The sequence below is a fragment of the Aptenodytes patagonicus genome, chromosome 6 (assembly GCF_965638725.1).
Source record: "Aptenodytes patagonicus chromosome 6, bAptPat1.pri.cur, whole genome shotgun sequence".
Taxonomy (NCBI): Eukaryota; Metazoa; Chordata; class Aves; order Sphenisciformes; family Spheniscidae; genus Aptenodytes; species Aptenodytes patagonicus.
Genome location: NC_134954.1, coordinates 63,832,421 through 63,853,365, shown reverse-complemented (window position 1 = coordinate 63,853,365; position 20,945 = coordinate 63,832,421). Strand labels below are relative to the sequence as shown.

Below are 20,945 nucleotides of genomic sequence, written 5' to 3'. Positions count from 1 at the left end.
CATATACAGCCAGAAAAAAAAGTTGAAAAAAAAGTTTAAAAAAAAGTATAAAAGCAGATTATTATTTAGCTGTGGTATCATGTTTAACTGGAGCAGCTCAATTCACGGGAACAATAAGACTATTATTGAATGCATTACAGTGCAATTTTTAATTACCATATCTGTATAAACAGTGGCAATACAAGGCGCCACTCTTCTTTTCAAGAGAAGCAAGCAGCCTTGGGGCTCGTGCTTTAAGCTTAACAGACACCTTGGCAAACCATTGACTTAACACGTCGTAGCTATGTGGTAATCGCCATCCCTCTGATGAGCAGGACTCTGAACAAGGATGAGCCTGTCACAGAGTCAGCCCTGATGCTTGTATGTAATTGGGGATTGTTTATTAAAATCAGGTGTTTGGTAGCTTTACAGCCCTATCACATAATAAAAAATAAAGTCTTGCACTTGCAGTGTCTGCCTTGAGTCTTACTTCTAAGTTGTTTTGAGTTCCACCTATTGCAGTGTCAGGAAAAGTTGTAGGGCTTAAATAAAACTTCAGTAGGATGGGGCTGTTGCTGCTCTGCTCTACAAAGTAGCCCATGAAATTACTCATTCTTCCTCCCCTCTATTCTCTCCTCCCCGCTCAGTTAAGCCTGCTTGGACAGTTTCTGGCTTTGTTCTTAGTTTGTTACAGATATTTTTATAAACTGTACATGGCATATCTTTCTTATGCTTGATATAAATGGCTTTTTGTACATTTCCAGCAGAGCATACACTGTAAACGGGACAGTTGCTGTTTTTCTGCTTAACTTGGAAAAGTTTGCTCATGGCCTCAGCTCTTCCTTGCTGGGGCTCTGGTTCTGCAAAGCCTTGTGCATGCTCTTAACTTGATAAACTGAGACTTGTCCTATTGAATTCAGTGTATTTGGAGACTGTATTCTTACATATGAAGGCAGAGCTCGTCATGGTTATGGCCAGAATACTTAGCAGTCTGTTACAAGCAAAGTTGAGTTTGGAGGATACTAACGAGTGCATAAAATATCATTATGTTGGAAAGTGTCAGTAACTGTATTTTAATGGAAAGGAGCCTAAATCACAAAGGCCAAATGTTTGACTCCCTCAGTGGAGAACCTGGGATAATGATAGCTCCCTCCCTTTCCAAATGCAGCAGGGTTATTTGTAAGAGGTTGAGCTTGTGTATAAATGTGCAGTTGTTGAAGGTAAAAGCAGTAGGTGATGTTACAGTATGCACAAATCTGTGCATGACACAGTTGCTTTCCCTTTCATACTGGAACTGAGTTTTCATGCAGTTTGGCAATAAATGTTCAGTTAATGAGGAATGTCTTAGGAGTACTCTTACTTTGTTTATAAAGGCAGAGTGTCTCTCCATATTGCATATTTATTTTTCCTACTAACACCAAATGCCGGTCTCTATCTTGCTGTGGTCTACGTTGGCGTAGCCCTGGCTGAATTCAGTGGGGTTGTACAAGGCCAAGAATCAGATTCCTTGCACGTTTGCGTAGGAACATGAGCTGCTATCTCTGGCTGTCTGATAGAAAAATCTGTTTCTGCCGAGCACATCACCTCACAACTATTAACAGGCCTTCCTCGCTGGGGCTGTATCTCATTGCCATGGAAATCTGTTGCATTCAGCTCTGCCCCACTGATGCACGCAAGCCCTGTTTTCCCCCTTCAAACTAACAGGGGCGAAAGTAGATGAAGACCAGATAAATTGAGAAAGAGGGGGTTAAGCTGTTTTCAGTGACTTCACGCTGGCGGTCACATCAGCCTGGGTTTTGTGGAGCAGGAGTGGATGTGAATGCATTTGTGACTACGTGACCAGATGGTTCTCTGTCCACGGCAGTCACAGAAGAAAGGCTGGTTAGGATGTGTATCCCCTTTCCTCTCTTTTTCATGGCATTTTTAGCCATAATACTTAAACGAGTTCTTCTTTGTGTGGGCTTTTTTCTTTTAATCTTCTCCCAGTTGTTTCCAAGCTAGGAAAAATCATACACTCTTGTTATGATACACTAACATTCAAAGCTGAGTGACTCTTGTGTAGACTCCTGAGCACTTTTGTGAGGCTCAGGAGCCTGTTGAAAACCTGGCTGCTCCTCTTTCTCAAGAGAGTGAAATTCTTGGTTTTAGGAGAAAGGCAACTTGTTGGATTCCCTTGCTGAGGATGCATGATTTTATTGTCTGAATTACCTTCTTCTAGCACTACTGGACTTCTCTGTCACCAAAGTCTCTGGTCCGAGGCTATGCTAGTCAGGCTTCATGAAAGGGTTAAGGCAGTCCGCTATTTCTGAATCAGTAAAGTGACAGGAATAAAGGTAGTTGTGATTGTTCAGTCTTAACTGAGCTGCTTTTTTAATAATTCTTCTGGGGTCACTGGACTTTGAAAGTAGGCTCTGACTTCTGTTTCCTGCCTGAAGAAGTTTGGGGTCTGTCTTTCAGGAGTGCCCTGAGCACCCCTGGCAAAAGCAGCAGGTATACTTGGTACCTCTGCAAGCCTGATCAGGTAGGGGCAATGATCTTGGCTTCTTGGAGTGATGTTTGATTGGAACCAAAAAATGCTAATTAATACAAATTATTGCATTATATTCAAAAGTTATTCACTGCTGAGGAAGGGGAGAAAAAGAAATCGTGTGTTTGAGAATTTACTCGCATCCGAAGACTGCTGCTGGAAGCAGAGCACATTAAATATATGACACTCTGCCAACTACAAATCTTGGTTGCTTAAAGGTTTTTCTTGTGTACCTATGATCAATTAATTCTAGAGGGACTGCTTTCGGATTTATTGGGGAGGGGATGACTGCATTTGTCTTCAGGCTTGTGTCCTTGTGTTATTCTGGGACAGTTTGGATTACAAATTGTGTTTCAATGCACACAAGTCTGTCTTCCTCTCTTTGTATATATAGTGTATCTCTTTTTAGGCCAGTCTTTTCCATGTGTTGGTTTTGATACACTTCCAGGCTCTGAAAACACATTTGACTCCAGGATTCATTTAAGAAGTACTTTATGTGCGAATGAGACTGTCTAATACTTAACTGAGAAGGAAATATATGATTTATCAATAAACTGTCTTGTGTTCACAACAAAGATGATACTGATTTTATATTCCGGTAGAAACAAACTACCTAGCTGACCCACAAACTTGTACAGACGCATGGGAAGAACTTACAGCGTATGGGTTGCAGATGTTTAACTGAAGTCATGTGAGTAGACCAGCTGCCCTCAGTGCAGATAGTCTTGAGTAAGCACTGGCATTTTTGTAAGACTAGGGGCTAAGGGACACGGAGTTTCACAACAGAGTTTATTGGGCTCTGAATCAGACTTAAAAAGGGATGGGGATTGTGTGTGGGAGTGGGTGGGGGGCCAGGGGTAAGGGATAAGAATGCCATATACAAACATCAAACAAACCTGTGGTCTGAGGTTAGATTTACTTCTGTTTTCCCATCCAAACCTGTTTTATTGTAACTTTCTGAGATTCCTTCTTCAAGGATACAGTTAAGCCTTTGTAGTTTATTAACTCAGTGTGAGTAGGTGACTGTTAAGGTACCAGAAAACCAGAAGACTGGGAAAGATAAATACTTTTTTTTTTTTGGTCCTGTGTCAGTAACCTCCCGAAAGAGAAACCGAAATGCTCTGATCTCTTTCCTCCCCAAATACTACCGCAAACCTTCTGCAAAGGATCTCTGATAGCGCAGTTCTGAAGAGCTGCCCCAGCACATGGGTCTTGTTTATGGCACTCTGATTCAAGGCTCCTGATGTTGAGCTCCTTCTTGCTCGGCCCCTTTCCATACGTCTCCATCATAACAACATTACATTAGTACTCCTCATCCTTCACTTCTGAGAACTGTGTACGTGTTGGCCTCTCTCCCTGTCAGTCCACGTTAATGGTACATGATTGATCTGCAGCTGCATGGTGGCTCTCTCGAAAGTGTAGCATTTCAGTTTAACCATTTCTAGGAAGATGTTGGTATGAAAACATGTGTAGTCTCTCTTTTTCTGTTCCCTAAATAAACTGTCACTTCAGCAGGGCTAAAAACAACTTCTTACTGTAATAGGATATCGACTAGAGTCTTGTGGATATCTTCTAGCATCTCGTAAAGATGCTTTTTAGATGCAATTTAAATGGCATTCAACGAGAAGCTAGTCACATAGCAGGAGAAATAGTACTGTATATTCCAACTCAGCCTCAGTGTGCTTAAGATATGTAGGTGATGACTGATTTTGAGACTAACAGGTTCTCAGAAGTACATTACTCAAGTCACTGTATTGCACTTTCATTGTCTTCAAGTGGCCTTTATTTATAAAGAAGGAGAGATGAGCTACCTGAAATGCAGATAGATCTGTGTGTCACTTTTCTTATGGTTGTTTGCTGCCTGTTTTACTTTCGTCCACCTGGAAAATAAATTTGAGTAATGTTCATTTAGGATGTGATTTTAAGGCATTCGGCCACATGGGGCCAGATACCGTCTACCTCAAATAGCATTTAATGTCCTGTTCTGCATAAACATTGATATCGGTAGAGCTCTCATACAGCAAGATGTGCTCCAGCACTGCTAACAACTGCAGAATCTGCCTGAGCAGCAGTTTGACTGAAGTTAGTAAAAATTGATGATTTGTGGTCATTTGTTTAGGGAGAAAATGGCAACCCGAAATATTCAGTAACTGTTGCGTTGATAGTTGCCTCCCTAGTGTAATTCTATAACAGAGGTAATTAATTAAATCCCTGAGGTATTGTATATCAATTAGTCCTTAGTAGGAATATTGTCTGTATTTCTTGGGAATGCATGTGTTGCTTGAGGTTTACAAAGGCATACCTGTTTTTCTTACCTCCTAAATTACCCTATGATCCTGCTGCCTCCTAATCTCCCCCCCTTGCTTTAACCTCCTTCCCACCATCCTGCATTAGTTTGATATTTCACTGTAATGTTCACTGGTATCAATAACTGTTAGTGTAATAGCGTTTGAGTGCTGTGCATCTAATTTCTCCGCGTTCCTGGATTCTTAATAGGTTCGTTGTCTCGGTAAATGGACCCATTTGACTCAATTCTCTCAGCCTTGCGGTAGCGATCGCAGTCTCATAGCTGACTTGGATCTCGGTGAATTGAAGGCGAAACCTGATGGGGATGATTTAGGTGCATTGCTCTGCCAGATGCATTAATTCTAGCAAAAGAATTTTGTCCTTCCAGGTATTTTTGACACGCTTGAAAAGGCACGGTGTGCTAGTTCTGTTTATTTCTGGAGAGGTGAAGATACTTCGGCAAAATGTTGGGATTCATCAAGATGCGTGAGGCAGAAGGATAGCTTTCCATGTCCTAATCTTACAAAGCAGTCATTGACTTGTCCTTCAGTGTCCTGGGCTCGATGGCTTGGTTTGACACTAATGTGACCCCTATGCTCTGTCAGAGACCTGTCCAAGGCAGGACATCTTATTTACACGGTCTTTTGTGATTAACTGCATTCAGATGATTTATAAACCTGAATGGCAGTGGAAACAAAATGCTGATTATCTTAGTGCTAAAGGCTCGCTGGAACTGGTTGTGCCCTCCGGGGCCTGAATCGGCTCAGCGCTTCCTAAATGCCCTTTTGCTCCAAGTTCACTGTTGCTTGGGCAGCGCTGCTGAGGTCTGGGGTGGAAGAGGACTGGGACTCTGCCCAGCTGGAATGTGAACTTTGGGCACCAGACTGTCCTCCAAATGCTTTCAATTTGTGTTCGGTCAGCTAATCTTTCAGTCATGCACCATAGCTCCCTCTCAGTCTTTTAAGAAAATTGGAACAATTGCTAACATTTTGGCCATTGCAGTAGTTGGAATAGTTACAGTCTTTTGGGAATAGCTGGTTTTGTCTTCATATTTTGGTACTGGATATTACTCATTTTCTAATCAACCTAAAAGAACTTTCCTTCTGTCCTGGTAGAAGAAGCAATCTCCAGCAGCAGCAGCTGAAACATCGAGAGGTAAAAATTGAAATTATTTTGACAGCAGCTTCCATGTGTGTGGTAAAGTGGTTCACCCTGTAGCTGGTAGTGGCTTCTGAGAACCCGTGCTTTGAAAAGTTCCTGTCTTCCTCCCCCCACCCCTCCCCGTGCAGGTGGGTGCGGTTCAGAGAAAATACCCTGCTTTTGTTTGGGGAGGTGGAAGACAGGGCTCCAAGTTTTGCTAGCCTTGGGCAAGCTTTATCTTCCTGTCTGCTTTATATTGCAGGATTTACATGGCACCTTGCACAGGTAATATGTACCCAGAAAGTGTAGTGCGGAGGGAGCCGGAGCACACCAGAGTCTCCCTCAAGCCTTCCAGCTGCTACATGATTTCATGATGTGCTACATGTTTTTTTTTTTTCATGGCACAGAGGGGTAGGACAGTGACAAAGTGTGTGCAAGGAATATGAAGATTCACAGCTTCTGGGAAGTGGGTGGGGTTCCTGTATAACTGCTGTGTGACTTTTTTCATTTCCTGTGAGTCCTGTGTTTTGATGTGGGATATACTCAATGTTAGTTCCTTCCCTCCTTCTGAAGTCTAGCCTAGTGATCTGAACTTGTGGTATCTTGCATCCAAGTGATGCTCTTTCTTCTTTTTGTTTTGACATTGATGATACTTAAAAAAAAAAAAATAATTTGTCTTTACCTGAGATGTATCATGCTGCTGCCAGAAATTTAATTTGATTCATTATTATGGAGTCCTCAGGCTAGGTAAAAACCCAAGGGGAAATCTCATGTGAATGAAAAAACACAACCCCGAAGATATTAAAAAGGATAATCTAGTTATGAGGGGGTGTGAGAAACAGACAAGAACTTTAATATTTGTCTCCTGAACTCCAAAATGTTCTCACCTTATCATAGGAAAGCTTAAAGTTTCTAGCACTTAATAAGATCACACATAAAATGGCTGTCATGCCAAGACAAGAGTCAAAATGCTTTTTAGCACCTGCAACTGGACCACTCCCAAGGAAATCTGTACTTGATGTTTTACGATGGTGATAAGTCTTGCCAGCTTCATCGCTGGCAGGTACAAGAATGGCATTGTTGAACAGATCTGTGGTAGAATTTAGCATAAGGTGGTCTTGTTCTGACACTCAGAGAAATGGACTGAACACAATTAAAGCTCAGCCTTCTGCTTTCAACCTTGTGTTTGAACATTCGGGAAGCCCTTCCCCCACCAGAAGCCTGATAGTTAGACAAGCTTGTGAACTGCTTCAGCCAGACACAGTCAGTTTTGCACCGCAAAGATGATGTGTTTACAAGTGGTAAGAAACCCCACAGTTTAAGAATTCATGGACAGCGTTGGCATCACCAACAGTATTGCTTCTAGTGCCAGGCTGGCCTCACTGATGCTGAGTAGGATTTTCATTACAGCATTCACTGTAGAAAGTTTCATTGTATTGTCAGGCTTTGTTCTGCAAATAAAATATCTTTATGTACTTTTTTCTTCATATTTATGTCACTAATGCAATTGCAATATATCCTTACTCTCTTCCCCAGACATCAAGAACACAAATCATGTTTGTGTGTTTAAGATGTTATCCAGACTGTCTGTAGTAATAGCATCAAGCAAATCCAGTGTGCACTGTATGGTCATCATTTGTGGCTTCTGGTATTTCTGCTGCTATGAAGTAGGAGAAGAGAAATATATTTCAAAGCATCCTCAATCCTGCCCCGATATTGTTTTTAATTCCCCTAGCTAGACTGCTTCTTCCGATGAGTTTTCAGATGAAATATTAAACTTCTTTTCTTTTCATGAAAAGTTTTACACATCCATGCAACACCCACAAAAATTTTTACTGTGAATTGGGCCTTTGTGGTACTGCTGTGCTTGGCTATCATCCTCCCTTTTCCTGGGAAACTTCTTTTGGGAGGTTGAGTTGGGGATTAAAGCTGCTCTACAAATTTAACATACACATTCCACTAGCATGCATCTTTGCAAGACAGTAAACAAAGGACTGTGCTGATGCAACAGAGGGGGAATATAAATGAAGAAAGGTTTGTGTTTTCTCCCCCCCCTTCCCAAATGTTCCCGGGACATTTCTAATGTCCCCCCCGACATTAGAAACTGATCTCTCAAAACAGCAACTTACGCAAACTGTTTATTCCTTAAATGTGTTTGCAGCTTGTATAAGACATTCTGTCTCACTTCATAGTCAAAAGAAAAGGCTATGACATTGCTTGCAAGAATCTGTCGTAAAACATTGCTAATGCAGACAGTTCCCTGGCTGTATTTTCCCCTCCAGAAAAAGCCATGACTCCTTCCCTTTATTCCCTGCTCTAGACTAAATGCTACAAGCACTGATCTCTGGGTCCCCTCAGACTCTGAAAACTGAATTCTTAGAGCTAGCGATGTGGTAAGGGACTACTCAAATTGGTATTTCTAAAAACAGTAGTTTGCTGGTCAGCCCACAGATGACAGAGCTACTCAGATATGCTTGCTGAGTGATGAACTCTTTCCATTTGCTGGGAGGTACCCAACAGCAGCTTTGTGTGTATTCTTGCTTAATGCATGGGTATTTATGCACAGAATTGCACAAACGGGTGGACCAAGGGATACGTTGTTAATGAAGATGTTTCCAACTGAATGGGATTTCTTTTTTTCGGGCAGGTTGTTACCAGTAATCTCATAGGGGAAAGGAAGAAATGATCTGAGGTACTAGGAAAGGAGGATACTCTGCAGTGTGGTGGGAGACTGTGTAATTAAAATGTCAGTCTCACTCATGCTAAAAGCTAACTGCAGTCTTTAAAACTGTTAAATGTGAAGTAGGTTACTAGTGTGGGAACTGCTATTGCGGGGTGAACTCTCTGGATCTTAAGGCCAGGAAGGACTACTGAGCTTGTTTAACACTACTTGCTGAACAATTCTTCTCTTACACATAATGATTTCTTCTGTTCAGGTGGTGTGGAGGGAAAAAAAAAAGTTTAAATGCTGAATTGCATGGTATTTGTCAGTTGAAAAAGCAATCTGCAGTGATCTCTGAACTGAAGGTGAACTGAACCAGTACTTTTTTTTCCTTTCCACTCTTAATAAGACAGGATTATAACACCCTGTGATGGAACATATTGGGGGTATTTTCCTGCTCAAGGTGGCGGCATCTACTTAAAACATAACACAGATGGTTATGTTAGTTTGTGAAGGGGCTCTGATATCATGCCCAGAACATACTGGGTAATTATGTTCTTGCCTTCTTAATTGATGTTGAATATGGCATTTTTCTTTGCTTCATTTCTATTCTGGACTCTTTAGCAGTACACCACCAAATAGCTGCTGTGCATATGTGGGTTTTACTATCATATCTGAGAAATTTGCAAGGCTGTTGACAAGCCAGAAAAATGAGGGAATAGAGCTCAGGCTTGTATCTTCTTAGTCATGTTGGTGTGCTGGAGCAAGCGGCACCCCCCTGGTATGACAGATGCACGATAACTTTTGAAAGCTACAAAACCAGAGATGATATGGTTGAAGGATACTTCCAGAGGTCAGTTACGCCATCCCACTGCACCAAGACAAGACCAAGTCAGCCTAAACCATTTGTGACAGGTACTAATCACAGATCCATCTGAAAAAACCCTCCTTTGTATATGTGTTCTTTGGGTCACAAAGGTGTTGATGTGCTTTCTTGTTTGTTTTGTTGGGTTGCTTTAAGCAAACAAGCAAGCATAGCCCTGGGTAGGAGCAGATAGTGAAGAAGAGATGTCAGTGACTAGAGCTGTCTGGCTGCTCTTAGCTGAAACTGGCTCTTAGTTTCCTTGTTTCACCTTGTTTCATCTTTAGTTCCCACCCAAAGCCTGCAGTTCTCTATTTGTCACAAACAGTACATTTGTATGACATCTGGCACAGCTGTGTCTCATTCCTGAATGAGGCCTTCTTGAAAGCACTGCAGTAAAAGCAATAAGCTTGAAGGTTAAGTGTCCCTTCACAGGTGACTTCCCTTTCAGTGCCTAGTCCTTCTCAGCTGTTAGGATAGGTGTACGTGGTTAACTTGTTAGCACTCCAGGGCTGCTCCGGGGGCTTTTAAAAGTGTATGCTTTTTGCAGCTGTGGTCAAAATGACTGAACAAATACTTAAGGAAGTATTTTCTGAAAATATTTTCATCTCTCAGGGAAAGTTAGGAGACTGCATTTATTTTTTTTGTTTTCTTTCTTCCCTAATGTAGATAATGCGTGTCTGGCTGTAGTCATGACACTAAAGGTTTGTCCAAGTAATGATGTCTAGGAAAGGTAACCCCAGGTGGATTAGTTAAACCACAATATAGAGCCCACTATATAGAGACTGTAGTCCACTGCTGAAATCACCTTACTCTTCTATTTTAGATGCAAATGGACCTAGTTAATTTAATTCACTTCCAGGGGGAATGCAAACTAAATAAAGTAACGCTTGTTGAGAGGAGTGTTCACACAGGTTTAAATAATTTTCTTCAATTTATTTTGATGAACTTTTCTGAACAGACCAATCTTTACCATAATATCTCTAGGGTAAGACTGTAGCTTGTGTAAGTCAGGAGTACTTTATATAATTAACTTAGTGCATTGCCCATATATGCCATTTTCTATTAGAGGAGATAGTGTCACCCTCTGTGCTATGTGCTTACCCCCTTGGCAAGGGCTGGGGCCGGTTATGATAGGGACAGAGTCAAGAGAGGAGCTTATCTGTCACGTTTAGCCAGCCCTTGGTCCTGTTACCAAAGCTGCTTCTCAGGAACCTGGTTGTGAGTGTCTCCTCGATATGACTGCTTCTGTGCAAGGGACTGCTGTGACTGCTCATGACCCATCCTTGACAGAGAAATGATCTGCTTTCGGAGGTCCTGGCCTCTTGCTTGGGGCTGAGAGTAAACCTTTTCATTGCCAATTCCTTACCAGCTGTGACTGTGACAATATACTGTAATAAGAGGTAGGTCTAGGATCCCAGGTTGTTAAATGCTGAAGTGGCAGGTGACGCTCTTCTGCGTCTTTCCTGGGAGAAGCTCCTTTGGTTTTCATCAGCTCTTCTGTTTAAGCCATTTCTTGCAATACTGCATGCGCTATTCAGCCAGTGCCTTGCCGCAATGTGAGCATATCCACTGCGTGTAAAACTTCAGGGGGAGAGATGCTGACAGCTCCCTGCCTGCCAAACCTCCTGCTGAAGATTATTGGAGAAATATTATTCTCCATTCAAATGGGCAGCATTGTAACATTGGCTTGCTGGTGGAAACTTAGTGTTTTGGTCTGGGCAGAGTGGGGAAAAAGTGTTGATTTCCTTTCAGTAAAGAAGAAAAAAACGCGAAAGGTGCCTTCTGCACAAACAGTGGTCTTAGACAGGGCTGCAGTTTCCTGGGCCGAGTTAAACAACTTTTGAATCTTAATGGCCAGGATACCTCCTTCTCCCTCTGCTATTCCCTGTCCCAGCCAGATCTAACAGGAATCTTACCTCTGTTCAAACCATACCCTAAATCCTTGTTGCCTTGTCTAGTTTTTTATTTAGCACCACAAGAAATGAGTTGGATTCTAAATGCTTTCTGCCTATCACCAAAAATACCTTTTTCCCTCTGGCTGTTTGCAAAGTGCCTTTGACTCCCCTTGGGGCTTTTCTGTACGAAGGGACAGCTGGTGTAGAACAATAGTGACCGATCCTCACATTACTGAAAGGCATCTGTCTTGTACTAGCCACCCTGCAGTGCACATTTTTCAGAGAGATGCTGGTGGAAGATGTGTCGACAGTGTCTCCTGTCTCTCTCCCCAGCCTGACTCCTCTGTAGGTCCTGGCAAAAAGAGAAGAAATACTGTAAAAAAAAATTAGTAGTTGGAGGTGCATTTTCCTCTTCTTCACCCATGTGGTAATGGATCAGAGGCTTTGGTTTTCCAGAGTTTTGGTCATGTGTACTTTAGCAGCAGTACCTGCCAAAGAGATGGTCAAACTCAGTAACTGAAATATTTTTTGCTCCCAGCCTGGTTTCAGCCCAAATCAACCAAAGTTGGTTTAGACCATTTATTTGGACCAAAATAGTCTGGGAGATGCACATATGCACATGAGTGGGCAGATCAGAGGTGTGGGTATCATCTAGTGAGAAAACAGTGTCAAGGAGCTAGGAGCAAACACAGATGTGGCTGAAGGATCTTAAGGACAACATCCTGATAGGGACATATGCTGCTTTCAGACTTTGCTGGAGGGAAGGGCATAAAGCCCTATTTCCAGGAAACCCTTAACATAACAGGAGAGAGGATGGCCAAGCATGGTCTTTCCACCTGCTGCAGCCCACCCTTCCTCTCCTGTTTCCTTGCTTTCACCTCCTCAATGATGTGAACAGCCGCAGTAGAAGGCCCTAGGCAGTGCTGCTCTGTGTTCCTGCTGCTGGTGCTTATTTTACTGGTGCATTTTACATGTGCAGATAGCTAGGATGAGCCCTGGCAGCCGTCAGCTTTCACTGACAGAAATCAAATGGTGTTGCTTACTGACAAAAGGAGACAGTTGCATAAGGTATCTGCGGCTGCAGAGTGGATCTCCGTTGCCTCGTGCTCCAAAGTGACAGCAGAGAACAGTTTGTTTCAGTGGCTGTTACCTCCTCTTACCTTGGTAAGAAGCTCCAAACTTTGTTAATGTCTTGAATGTCTCTGGCGGTCTGGTTGAAAGTTTTCTATTTGGTCTCTAAGTAAACTGCAATGGATAACTTTATTAAAAAAGGACACTGCCCCAATTCCCTCCATTTTGCTTTGGTACGAGTGGAGTGTGTGGTGGGAGCATGATCCAACAAGCATTACTTTGGAAGTCTCACCTACTACATGGGATTCAAGTAGTGCCGGCTCCCTTGTACTTCATGTGAGGGCAATTAGCGCACGTGCATGGCAATTAGTGCTGCAAATGAAGTGAACACGGGTGTATTCTGCCTCTTTAATGGCTTGCTTTCCTCTTCTGCCAAAAGAGCAACCAAGCAGTCTCAAAGGAACCTGCTGCCTTCTGATATTTAATTTGCTTCAGGCTTACCTTGGCGTTCTGCCTCTTTCTTCTGCTGCCCAGCCTGGCCCACCTGCCTGTTCCTGCTACCAGCACTGCAGAGGAAACAATACCTATTTCTAGCAAATCAGGCCATGACTTGCCCAATGTGCTGCAGTTGGGCCTCACAGACCTCCAGCACCATCTCTCCCTGACGTGCTTTGTCACTCTCAATTTCTGACCTCTTTTCAGCAGAACATTGGGCTGGATTCTGGTAACTGCACTGCAAGTGGCATTGCCTGGCAAAGGAATGTGCTGGTGGGAGACTGCAGCACAATTCTTCTGTTATCTGTCCTTTTGATTTAGGTATCGCAGTGACAAGGGCCTTAAAATATCCATGATATCCAGTGTTTATTTGTGACCAACAGTGACTCTCTGGAGTGTGTATATGCTGGAGTATAGATGGCGTGTGTATAAACTCCATATATATGGAGTTACATGATGTGATTCTTAACCAGAATATTAACTGTTCCAAATAATTTTTAAAATGAGACTGGATAGGAAAGGTCTGGCAAAACAAACTTGCAGTTGAATACTCAATGATTATAGGAAAAGTAAGGGCTTAAAATACTAGAACAGACCTTACAAGTCACTGACAGTAAGAGGAGGGCATGGAACTGTAGGTGGGGCATGTTAATTTGATCACGGAAGTTTTGGTGTGGGTCTCCTTGTCTGGCTTTCCTTACCACAGCAGAGCACCTTGCACTATGGAACACCCATGTACGTTTGTTTTTTGAATGCCTGACAAGTAGTATCTTTACAGTGTCTCCTAATATGTCTCTTAATAGGAAGGTGGTAGTTTATGAAACATATTTTTGAGGTGGAAGCTGGTTTTTTCATGGGGCAGGATTGCTCTGGACAAGAGTATGGAGTAACCAGCTTTACTCTGAGTGGTTGCTGTAGGCAAGAAGAAAAAGTTCAGCATTAGTCCCTGCAAAAGAAAAATTGCCTTAGAGAACCCCTGCACTGAAGATGATACACTGGGTTAATGGTGTTACTTTGGGAGCCTTTTTCTTATGCACCACTGATTATAGAGACAGTTCAAATGTGGGACAGTTTTTCTTTCTTTTTAAGTAGGGTTTGCACAGAGCCAACAAGCAAGCTGATGCTTTCTAGACAATGTGGATCAAGTGCTGTTTTGCTGAGGAAATGTGGAGGTTTTTATTTAGCTAGTATTAATACTCAAGTGTTTCCCAACTTTTTTGTGCTGAGGTCCTACATTGTTACGCTGCTAAATGTTTCTGTAACAGAAGTGTGCATTGAGCCGTGATTTTGTGTTATCAGGACCACTGGCTTGTGTGATTTACAGAGGTGGACGGAGTTCACAAAGGGTGTGCGAGCCCCATCATTGTGGCTGCCTTCAAAGCCAGCTCCAAAATTCATGAAAAGCAGCTGCCACAGAAGTGCCTGGTGACTTTTGGGAGGAGCAGGGACAGGCAGACAGAAACTGTGTGTGGACGGGACTGTATATCCTTGCTCATGAAGTAATGAACATATGGAACAGACCGTGGTTGAGGAGGTCTTGGGGGGTGGAATATTAACTGTGGTGAAAACAGTTCTGGAGGAGCACATGCATCCGTGCTGGTGCTTTGCACGTGTGTCGTCATGGAATTTCCAAAGAGGGCCCTAAACAAAATAGCTTTATGGAAGAACAAAACAGCATTGTCAGCAGTGGCTGAGGGAGCTGTGCCGGCACCTCTTTGCATAACCGTGCTCTGAACTGGTTCTTGTTCACAGCATTTCTGTGGCTGTTCCATGCACAGCTGTATGTTAGCATCTGCCTTAACGGGTTTTATGAAACTGTGGTATAGAAAATGGTGGCTGGGCTTTGTTTGAACTTAGCTACTTTTTCTAAAACCAACTTTTTTTTTTTTTTCCAGACATGAATAACTTCTCCTAAGGGAAAAGCATATGGAACAGTGAGATTTTTTTTCCCAATGGTTGTGTTCATGAGCGTTCCCTTGCTTTGAGTCTGGGAGACTATTCCAGCCCTCTGTAGTGATCAAGTGTCTGATCCAATGTTTTGTTTGTTTGATCAGCCCCTTGAGCTGGCAGAATCCCTCTCCGTGCCAGGGTGTTTATGAGGAGTGTGAGGAGGACAGCAATCCGATCCTCCTAGATGAGTGTGCACAGAGGGTGTCTGTCTTGATCGTGGTGGGAAAGTGGTGCTGAACCGAAGTGAATTTTGGTATGTTGTGGAGCGTCCAATACTTGTCACAGTGAACCTGTGGGACAGCTCACTTGACCCATCTAACTTGCAGCACAAGGGGAATGCATACAGCTTCCTGAGGTCCTTGGCTTGCCAGCCTCGGTAACGAAGGAGGAGAGGAGAGGTCTGAGAAAGGGGTAAAACCACCTTCTTGCATTGTCTTGGGTTGGTTAACCTGTGAAACAAAGTTTCCAAAGCCACTCTTTCCTGTAGTGCCTAGGCACTCAACATGGGACGCCTCAGGCATCTGAAAGCTCCCAACTGGGTCTTCTGAATTTAGGTATTTAAAATCTTCCTAAAGAGCATTTTTCATTAAATGGTGTGACTGCCTCCTCTTGCCTCTAGTCACTTCTACAGAATAAATAATAAGCTTGTGGGCTTCTGTACTTCCTGCCGTTCAGTCAAGCTTCTGGATGTAGCTGCACTTGAATAGGCATGAGCTGCATGACCAATCTTGCATACTGCAGCACGCTGATTACTTATGTGATCAGCAGTGGAAATTGGTGTGGTAGAGCAGAAAGGATTCTCACAGCACCTTTGACTAAACTCTGAACAGCAGACTTCTGCTAGAAATGAAAGAAAATATAGTAGACTCAGAGGCTAGGTGACTGGTTTCATTAAAGCACAGAAACATTTTGAATGGGAATACAGCTTTGAATTTGAATGCTGGGAGAGCAAAAGGGAACAGGTTACTATTGAAAATGCTTCGTGTGTTGGCATGAAGAGGAAGGGCATGGTCTGTGCTGTGCAGGTGAAGGGCAAGCACTTAGGGATGCTAATGGTTGGGCTACATCTTCCTTATTGAATTCTGTGCTTGCAGTCCTGCCTGCCTGTTGTCTTCTGTTCTCCACCCTCTTCTGTGCCATCCATGGCAAGAGAAGGCAGTGGCAGCTCACTGTTGAGAAGTGGTGGGATATTATATGGGATGGTGGAGTTAGGTTTGTGGGACCCTGGGGAGGGTCAAACTGAAATGAGCTGTGAAGGAGGGCATCTGTGTGAGGAGACAGCAAAGCACCATGTGCGAGATGGAGGAGGCTTCTGGGCCTGTATGGAGGTGTTGGGGGCAGCAGACTGGAACAGAAACCAGGAAGATCAGTAGGATGGTGCATAGAGCTGAGGAGAGGCAGCTGTGAGACATCACTTGGGGTTGTTATTTTTAAGTGTGAACTTGTTTCTGTTCTTTTGAAAGCAAGGATTGCTTTAGATCCGGACCAGTATTATAATATAGAGCAGATCAACCAATTCTTTAATTTTCTTCTCTTCCTCGAACAAAGGAAAACATTACAAAGAAGTTGCAATTAAAATGAATTGTGAAGTGTTATCTGGTGCCTGCTGTGCAAAATCTCACAAGATAGCTGAATTAGCAGTCTGATAGTGTGCTGTGTAGGATGTGATGAAGCACAGAGCCTTGGCTGTGGCAAAGGGGTGGGGCACCAAAATGGGCCAAGTATGTCCAAGCCCTGCTGCTGCCTTGGAAGGGGGCAGTGGGTATATGGCAACAGGCTGAGTGGGTAATGATTGCTCAAAATGGTCTGAAAGAGGGTTCAAAGAGGGTGGAGGGAGGAGAGAACAAGGGGCTGGAAGAAGCAAAGACAGACTGGTACTCTGAAGAGGAGACCCAGAATGTCTTGCCATGGATCTTATGTTGCGAATAACACTTATTGAAGTTTCTTGGCATGCACATGCTTGTCCTCTTTTTCACGTGTGACTTCTCCGTAACAAACATCTCTCAGCTGGGACTGACAATGGAAAAAATTGTAGGAAGCTTTCACCAAACAACTTGGTGGTAGGGCTACCTCCTGTTTTGTTCTTGAGCTTTTCTGTTTTAAAGGAACCATCTGCTGTATAACTGTAAACACAGCAGACGGCTAGCAAGCTTTATCATCCGAGGGTCAGTATCCATCTAATGCAAACTGCTGGCAGGCTCCTGTGCCCTGACTTTGTGTTGCTGCCACCACCTCTTCTTCCAGGCTCTGAGCCTGTGGAATTGGGCAAAGTTAACTTTGCAGATCACAAGCTTCCCGCAGCATGGTGACGGTGCCCTCCTGCACATGCAAAATTGCTAGAAGCAGACAGACCCATGAATATACAAAGCTGGTGTGTCACTTCAGCCATACCCACGCTGGATGTTAGTGTGGCTCTGTGAGTGAGTCAGGCTCAACAGCTGAGCCGGTGCATTTCAGTTTCTCTTTGCAGAATGTTTCACAGTGCCTACTCTTGTCAGGAAATCTTCGGCAGGTAAAGCAGAGCACTCTGCAGAATCCCTTTTCCCTCTGCCTGCCTTGCCCAGCAGCATAGGTCAGCAGTTAAGTGAAGAAGTGTTACTCAGAGGGGATGGGATCTTGTGTTATAAGCATATCCTGACAGTGGGGCCTTGTGGCTTTGCATAGGGTAGGCTTGACACAGCCTTCTTCTCATGCTTTTATTGAAGTCGTGTTTCACCTATTGAGGCTTCTTCGAGAACGAAGATGTGGAGGCTGCAAGGGCTAGGTGGAGGGCGAGGGAGATGCTGAGGATGAAGGAGCGACAACTTATTTCATTAAGATGGGGAACTCCGAGGGGGTTTGTTGGATGAAGTGCTGATAGGGGATGTGCTGTACCAGATGTGGCCTGATTTAATGCACACAACGAACCTGCATAGCCTGGCACAGCCACCGAATGGAGTGTTTGCTGTGGCAGCACAAGTATTTTTGTGGCATGTGGAGACCCAAATCTCAGAACTGGCTGGATTTGAAACTACCCGGGGAAGGGGGAGGAGGACAGTTGTAGATGGTACAGGGGAAGGCAGGACACATAACATGCTTGTTAGTGCTCGTATGGGTGAGGTTGTGTATGGGTTCAGTATGAGTGAAACTGGCCAGAACACAGCTCTTGAGGTGGTTATTTCTGGTTTAATGCATCTAACGAATGTGCTCTGACCTGGACTGCATCGGAATAAAAGAGGAGAAAGCAGTTAACACTTCCACTATTAACAGACAGGCCAGATCATAGGGCTTGAGAGGGCCCAAGTCCGGATGCATGTCTTTAATTTAATCTCTGGTCTCTAGCAGCTCATTTTAATTTATCAATCTCATCTTCGTTAAACTGATAAGGAAATTAATGCATGCCTATAGAGATCATGCCACAAGTGATATATGAGGAGCAACTAGTTAGTGTTTAGCAAAGTTCTCCTGAAGATGAGGAGTGGTATACAAGTGCTGTTCTGACTGTATCAAGATTACTCTTAAAAGAAAAATGCTATTTTAAAGAATGCTTTTGTCCCCTTAATCAGTGCCCTTGCAAGTGAGCTTAAAATATAGCCATATATTCGTCCATTGCCCAGCTAATGACATACAGAATTACAAAAGCAGAGGTGTGTATCCCTACAACCTAGAGAGATGTATGTCAGGTGAATGAAGCCAGGAGAAAGCCACGCTAAAAAGCATGCAGAGCAAAGTGACTGAGATGGCAGAATGCCCCAAAGGAAACTTTCAACAAGGGTGATTCATTAGCAGTCAAACAGTCCTTTTTCTTTTCCTGCCCTGCTATATTTACATTTTGAAACGTGTGTGCATCTCATGGAATTGACCTTCCTAGCTAAAGCGTTCTTCTAAATGGGAGAAAGGAAGATTTTGTGCTTTATGTTTGATAGGCTGTGAGGCTTGGAGGACAAATAAAACTTTCTTTAGTGGGATACTTGTATATAGTCTGTAAGGTGTTGCTAAAATCTTGTACTGATAGCATCACGGTGGTTTGGGCTGTGATTTTGACCTGCCTAAGGAGACACCCAAATTCCAGGCCTGGATTGGTGCAAAAAGGAGAGACTTCAAATTTGTCAGATAATCCATACACATCCTGGCTTTTTCAGAGTGTGCTGAAGCATCATTATACCTGTGAATCCTTTTGCATCCAGAAATCCCACTGAAACCAAGGGAAACATCCTACCAAGGCGATAAGCAGAGTTGTGTGAGCCACGTGAACTACTGAGACCCATGCTCTAGTCCTGCGGAAGAGTGGCTGTCCAGTAGCAGCAAAAGTGAATCTCTGATTACTCCCAGCGGTATGCTGTGTCATGCTTGCAAGGCTCATGCTGTTAATGTGCAAATACGATGAGGTTTTCTGCATCAGTGTTGTGCTAGCAACAGCCACCAGCTCCTGATTCAGTTAAACCCAGGCATGATGTGGGCAGACTGGTAGCTGTGATTTACAGGGCTCTGTTGGAATAGAAAGCCTGTTGTCTATCAACACATTGTCCAGGCAGCACAACAGGGCAAGGTAAGCACTGGAAAAGCAAGGTCAAAGAGCTGACAATACCATATTGTATTGCGTGACCCTGAGCGAGTGGTTTACATGCCTTGTTTCTGCTATTCTGAGTGAAACCAGAATAGTGCTTGCTTTTAGAAAAAGTGCTTTACGGTCTGTGGGTGGAAAGCATTCATCTGAGTGTGAAGTATTTCTGTTGTAGTAAGAATTAGTCTCACTTGCCATAGTTTCCTGTTCCCAGACCTGGTTTTTGGGGAGATCAGATGTACTGGTTCCTTTTGAAGACGGAAATCTCTTTGTAGGTGTTCTGTATTTCATTCATTGCGATCCATCTGGAAATGCATTTTGGAACAATCCATGTTGTTTGTGGCTTTGGTTGTATTTGCATTCTCCAAATAGCAGAGTGTGGTTTGGGCTTTATAATGGGATATATGGCCTCTTTGGCTTGGTTCCAGCACAGGTTGGGAAGGACTGAAAGGAAGTCTCTTTAGGTCTGTAAGGCACTAGCCTTACACTAGGTATCTAGTAGCAGAAGCTGGAGTGAGTGCTTAGTTACAAGCAGCCTGTGTGGTATAATTTGGTGGTCTCAGGCAGCCAAAAAAAAAATCCAGAGTGCCTTCCTTGTAGAGGATCCCAGCAGATAAAACTGATTAGTAATGGAGAATCAGTTACTGATTCAGGCTGCTCCTTAGAAGTGGTCTCTCCTGCTTGGTATTGGTACAGTGGATTGTCAGCTTTCATGGCATCGTTTTCTTGCTCTTGCTAGTCCATGACCTTTCTCCGAATTCATAAGTTGTTGCCCAGTCTGCCAGTCTGTATGGAAATGGCACATGTACCTACCAGGTGAGCCAGCACCTTCTCTTTCTAGGCAATGTGGTGCTTAGAAGAATTGCAAGAATTTAAGCCTGTTAAGCCACAAACTCTCTTAGAAGGTTTTTTTTCCTCTTCAGTGGGACAGGACCAGATATTATAATTAACCTCTCCCCCTACCTCCCAGCTAGCTTTCTGTTGAGCGTCTGCGTTTTTAGATTCCGTCTGTCTGCGGTCCAGCCCCAAGACAGTTAAATTTAATAAATAAATAATGATAAAAATAGTCTCTGAGGACTTGGCAGGCAGCAGGCCAGGGAATCTGGGCAAGTCGCCAGCAGCTCTTCCACTTGAAATCTAAAGTTAACTCAGGCTATGGCGCTCGCATCGGTCTGTTCAGGTTATTTCTTTGAAAAGTGCCTTTCCCTTCCCCACCTCAGACGGTACCCTGTGCCTGCTATCCTCCAGCGTGGGCTCCAGGGCTTCGGTGTGAACATGGGGACTCTCAGCCTGGCAGTGGAGGGGAGCACCCAGTCAGAGGTAAAAGGCTGTGGTGTCAATGCTCCCCTGGATGAAAGTTGGGTCATCAACTCAGGCAAAACTTTTGTAAGTGCCAAAACCACAGAAAAGCTTCAGCTGGAGCAAGTGGGTCAGCCACAAGATGCAAGGGTGGAGGAAACCAGCCCCTCTGAGTTCTGGCATTTGCAGTGCTAACTGCTCGGTCTGTTCAGTCTGCTCTGATTTTTTGGCCG

At 43.6% G+C, this 20,945-nt stretch overlaps 1 protein-coding gene across 1 annotated transcript in view; it reads left to right on the top strand.

Annotated features, from left to right (window-relative positions):
- Window positions 1–20,945, top strand: part of ADCY5 (adenylate cyclase 5) — a 234,084-nt gene that overhangs the window by 1,904 nt on the left and 211,235 nt on the right. The window lies entirely within an intron of this gene.